We start from the raw sequence: 6,000 nt of genomic DNA, 5'->3' as shown, positions 1-6,000 counted from the left end.
TCAGGCTCTCTTCTCTGGGCTTCCCTGCGCCCCAGGATCATGGCTTCTCAGGTTCCAGCTGCCGTGGTAGCTCTCCAGCACCTTCGTGAAAGGTATAAAAACTGCTGCTTTCACAGAGTAATGAAAGCAAAGATCTTAGGTTTTTGTTTTGTTTTTGCTAATTGTTGTGCATGTTTTAGTTTCCAGTTTCTAGATGAACCAAAAATTGTTGAGGACCCATAGGGAATCTTTAATAATTTTTTGAGTTCATATTCGTACAATACCACGCAGGACTTGAGCTGCCTGTGCAAAACCCAGGGTCCGCGTGGCCGGCTGTGCCGCCGTCTCTGCACAGCGTGGCCAATTTACACACACTTCTTGTCCTCTGCCTCCTCAGAGCACACACAACTCAGCTGTGTGACATTCCAGAAGGGCACACACGTTTCAGAAACAGTCTGGCTGCCTGGCTGTGTGGTAGCTCTTTTATCCCTGACATGCAGAAAATAGCCAGGGAGGGTTCCCCATCCACCCAGGATCTGCAGAGTTTTCTTTTTTAAATTTGCTCTTATATAAATGTTACACACAACTGAGAAGCTGCTAGGTGCAGCTATCACACAGTATGTCATGTTAATAAAAGCAAAACACACAGGCATTATTCTACCTACACACACTATAAAACCAAGTGAATTCTAGGGCACACCTTGCTCCCAGTATTTTATTTTTAAAACACTATTGGATGTACATAGCGGTTGTGGGGTTTTTTGTTTGTTTTTGTTTTTTTTTGTTTTTATTTCATTTTGCTTTGTTTTTGACAGATCCTGCCACGGGTTTATTTGTACAAATAGCACAGGAGGACAGCAGCCCCATGCAGACGGGCGGCCAGGGGCCATACCAGTCTCGCCATCCTCCCCTGGCAGGCAGAAGGCTCTACACTGGAGCCTTTGTGGGGCCCAGGCACCTTGGGGAACCTGAGCCGCAGCAGGAGCTGGAGCCAGAGTTGCAGCTGCAGCCTGGGCCTTGGTTTGAGGCTTGGCCTTGGCCTTGGCCTTTGACTGGCAGAGCCTGAGATCCTTGGCAGTGCGGGCACAAGCACGTTTCCAAAGCTCGGGGTGAGTGATGTAGGCAAGTTGATTGAGCTTGCTGCTGCCCCCCTTTGGGATCTTGGGCTTGACGAGGGCCTTGATCGCCTCAGCACGTGCCCTCATGGCCTTGGCGTTGTTGGCCTGCATCTTCTTCGGGCCCTTCTTGTCGTGCTTCTAGGCAAAGTGCATATTCCTCAAGAACTTGGGGTCTAACCCCTTAAGAGGTTCATACCTTTGGGGTTTTTTAATTATTTTTTTAACATTTATTTATTTTTGAGGGGGGCAGAGAGGCAGAGAAAGAGAGACAGAGGACCCAAAGCAGGCTCTGAGCTGTGAATGCAGAGCCCAATGTGGGGCTCAAACTCATAAATCATGAGATCATGACCTGAGCTAAAATCAAGAGTCGGCCGATTAACAGACTGAGCCACCTAGGTGCCCCCAAGAGATTCGTACCTTTGTGATCATGGTTTCTTGATGCCATATCTGTGCCATTTTCATGACTGGTTGTGCGTGGTGTGTTTCTTGGACTTGGCCATGTCTGCACCAAAGTCCACGGCTTGCATAGCAGTTTTAATATAGGAGTATTTCAACTCAAACGCTAGCTCTGAAGAGATCAGATGGTGTTTTGTGCAAAGCTTTTAAATCACAAAAAAATAGGTATAAATGGCGATAACGTACCAGTCTTTCCCCATTACCTTTAAATTGTATCATATTACTCTAAAATATTGCATATAGTAGCCTGCTTGCTTCTTTCCCTTGTGTTTGTGGTGAACCTATTGTCATGTGTTCTTCAGAAGTCAACTGCCCTCTTCGCCTGTCTGAACCCCAACCACCGTCAGCCTCTGCATACTCCAACCACCCCCCCTTCCTGTGTTTGACCACACTGGTCTTCAAAGCAGGGCTGGGCCAATAAGCCCTTCTAGCCCTTCTTAGCTCTAGTGTATCATCCGTGCTGCATTATAATGCACCTTTTGGAGCCAGGGTAGAAAAATGCTTGATACAGCCATGTTCTCCACAGAGTTTAAGAAAATGCTGATGCAAAATGGGAGCTTTAGAAACATGTGTTGGTTAAATAATCCATATGGGAAAAAAGAGTTCATATGTAGCTTTGAGTGTCACAACTAAATAAACGGTGGTTCCTGCATTCGTCTGTGAACAGGTGAAGATCTGGATGCAAATGATCCTTTGAGGGGGTTTACTAAGAATAGTAACATTCCCAAGGGGGAGGGGAGAGTGTGTGTGGGGAGACCACAATAGAACCTGAGAGTCTGAATTTTAAGAAACAGCACAACTAACCTTGAAATGCAATGAAAAAAAGCTCATTGCTAGTTGCTAACCCAAGGTGTATTTACATCTCCTTTACTAAAAACTTATTTTCTACAGGACAGGTCCATACCCAGCTACGAACCACATTTCCCAGACTCCCTTGCAGCTAGAGTGGCTATCAGACAACCATGACCAATAGGATGTAAGCAGAGGTCAGTGGGTGTGATCCTCTGGGAAAACTTTTTTTTTTTTTAATTTTTTTTTTAATGTTTTATTTATTTCTAGGAGAGAGAGAGACAGTGTGAGCAGGGGAGGGTCAGAGAGAGAGGGAGTCACAGACTGAAACAGGCTCCAGGCTCTGAGCTGGCAGTCAGCACAGAGCCTGACGCGGGGCCCGAACCCACGAACCGCGAGATCATGACCTAAGCGAAAGTCGGACGCTTAACCGACTAAGCCACCCAGGCGCCCCATCCTCTGGGAAAACTCTTAAAAGATGACCAAATTCAGCCAGTACTGGCTCTTTGCTTTTCACATTTCCCCTTCTTCCTGCCTGGGGACTGTGTTAGAAGTAAGCATCCATCCTGTAGCCATCAGGTGATGAGCATGAGGACAAAAGCTACACAGTGGGAGGATGAATGGCTTCTCTCACAGTGGAGAGAAGGAATGTGGATCTCTGAAGCGCTGTGGAGCCTTAGTACTGGGCCTGGATGGCTTACTTCTAGATTTCTTTTTCCTTTAGAAAAATCAGTCCCGGGGCGCCTGGGTGGCTCTGTCAGTTAAGCGTCCAACTTCGGCTCAGGTCATGATCACACAGTTTGTGGTTTGTGGGCTCGAGTCCCGCATCAGGTTCTGTGCTGACAGCTTAGAGCCTGGAGCCTGTTTCGGATTCTGTGTCTCCTTCGCTTTCTGCCCCTCCCCCACTCATGCTCTGTCTCAAAAATAAATAAAACCAAAAAAAAATTTTTTTTTAAATCAGTCCTATTTGGGTAAGCTACTATAAGTTGGGTTTTCTGTTTCTTGTGGGCAAATGCAATTTCAACTAATATAAACGCTGTACATTCAAAACAGAGTAAGGAATGAGAAGACCTTATGTAGGACGTGTGCAAGAACAACCTGGAGTCCATTACAGAAACTGTTAATTCACAAAAAAAACCCCAGAAGATCTGAAAGATACATAGTCTCTTCTGTCAAGAACAACAAAAAGCAATTAAAAGCTCCAGGAAAACAAACAAAAAACTGTATGACGAAGTCAGCTTTTGTCAATGCAAACAAAAGCGTGCCATGAGGTTTTGAGCAAATGGTGGGGAATTTTGACCTTGATATTTGGGTTATTCTTTTTAAGAAGTTAATTTTAGGGACTCAAAATTCCATTTACTTTTTTATAGACCCAATAATTCCACAGGATTCTATAGTGAATATCATATTTTTAAAAAATGATAGTATCTTAATACTATTACTTTTCAACATTTAGATATAATCCATAGACAAGGCATTGAATTTATATTTATAGAATGTAAATGCCCTAAATTTAAGTTTGGACTAGTGAGTGGGAAGCAGAGGAGTTAGTATAGGCAGCCTCATCTCCCCATCTTATATAGTATAGAGTCGCTGGAAACTTGCGAACGCTGATGGATTAAAAATGGAGGCCTAAATATATTATATGAAGTTATGCGAGTAAATACTAGAAGAATTAAAAATGATATAAGCAACAAAAGTTGAGAAGTATTGGGGAAGGGAGCAGATCAATGTGCTAAATTCCTCATCTTTTCCATAGCAGAGTAACGTACTACCTGAAGCTCATAAAACAAGGTCAATCTATGAGCGTATAGTGTTATCCTCAGAGCTAAAAGAGAACTTGGTAACAGTGGCTTCCTCTGGGTTGAGGCCTTGAGGATTTGGGAGGAGGAGGGAGAAGAGAGATTCTTTTTTTTTTTTTTTTTAAGAGAGATTCTTTACACTTGATATCTTTCTGTATTACTGAAATTATACTGACCTCCATGTATACATTCTTTTCATAATTACAAAATAGCATGTTTTTGTTTATTTTTAAAAACTTTTGATTCTGATAACCAACTGGTGTGTGGAGTCATTGAACTAGACCATCTTGGGAAATGTCTTTGAGCTCAAACACCCCTGTAGACTTTTACTCCGATACAGTCATTAGAAGGGATGAGCAAAGATGCCTCTTTCCATGGGGTTCAATTAAAAAACAGGCTTTTAGAAAAATTTTGCTCTAATTATCTTCCAAAAAAACCCTAAATACAGTTAAAAGAACAATGTTTTGAGTGAATCATTAGAAAACGAAAACATTTTATTCCTAATAAAAGTAAAGTAAATTTTAGTGGTGCCTGGGTGCCTCAGTTGGTTAAGCATTTTGACTTCTGCTCAGGCCATGATCTCATGGTTCGTGAGTTTGAGCCCCGCCTTAGGCTCTGTCTGTGCTGATAGTTCAGAGCCTGGAGCCTGGCAGATTCTGTGTCTCCTTCTCTCTCTGCCCCTCTCCTGCTCACACTCTGTGTGTGTGTCTCTCTCAAAAATAAATACTTAAAAAATTAATTAAATTTTATTTTATTTTTTTAAAATATTTTTATTTATTTCTAGGAGAGAGAGAGAGACAGCGTGAGTAGGGGAGGGTCAGAGAGAGAGGGAGTCACAGACTGAAACAGGCTCCAGGCTCTGAGCTGGCAGTCAGCACAGAGCCCAACACGGGGCTGGAACCACGAACCGCGAGATCATGACCTAAGCGAAAGTCGGATGCTTAACCGACTAAGCCACCCAGGCGCCCCAAAAATTAATTAAATTTTAAATGTAAAACATTTGGATTATTTTGATTTGTATATAAACTTTTATTTTTCTCTAAAAATTAAATCTAGAACTGACAAGTGTGGCAAGCAATAAAAATACACCAAACGGACGTATAACTTTGCACCCTTTTGTTGATTTAATGTTTAAAGGGCAGAAATAACTATGAACATAAATAATTGAAATGAGGAAGGAAACATCTGCGTAAATAACAAAGGAAATCCACAGAAAGAACCTTCTGATAAACTAAGTAATTATCAGACTGGATGGGGATACCATGGAAAGAAAATTGTCACCTAATTGTAATTCTGGTCTGTCATTTATGGTGATTCCCAAACTGGTATCAGGTGCTTACAAATCTGTGAGTCCTGGTAACATTTGCAAACTCAAAATTCTAGAAATGACTACTGTCCCATTTTTAAGGCCTATTTTCAGAGTCTTGATGTTTATCAAGGAAAAGATAATTTTTTAAATCTGGGAAGAATAGGGAATTCTATATGGGCAGGCGGCAAACAATCAAACTGTCTTTAATGCTCAACTATACAGAAACAAGTAAGTCTGTGACTGAAAGAAATGGACCATCGAGAGGCCAAGATTTGGTTTGTCCAAGGTAGTTCCGGATCCTCTGGATTCCGTGTGGCCTGCAGTGGCTTCTTAGATTCTCAGCATTTCCTGGGCCACAGCCACTGTCAAGACCACTGTGTTTGGGGACCTCTCACCCAAAGCCAGGCAGATGGCAATGCTGCTTGTAGACCCAAGGCGAGGTGCACAAAAATTAAGCCTGGCTCTGTCAGGAGCAAAACTTTGCCACAGTTGACGGATTCTGACTCCGGGAAGAGGGAGATGTCTAGTGTTGAAAGGAAGTAACAGA

At 42.6% G+C, this 6,000-nt stretch overlaps 1 pseudogene; it reads right to left on the bottom strand.

Moving 5' to 3' along the window:
• LOC120220752 lies at positions 1 to 1,613 on the bottom strand (annotated as a pseudogene).
• Between the last annotated feature and the right edge of the window lie 4,387 nt (positions 1,614 to 6,000).

This window comes from Hyaena hyaena, unplaced genomic scaffold (genome assembly GCF_003009895.1).
Source record: "Hyaena hyaena isolate Hyena2069 unplaced genomic scaffold, ASM300989v1 scaffold_14, whole genome shotgun sequence".
In the NCBI taxonomy this organism is placed as follows: domain Eukaryota; kingdom Metazoa; phylum Chordata; class Mammalia; order Carnivora; family Hyaenidae; genus Hyaena; species Hyaena hyaena.
The sequence above is the reverse complement of the archived record's forward strand: the minus strand, read 5'-3'. Positions and strand labels throughout refer to the sequence as shown.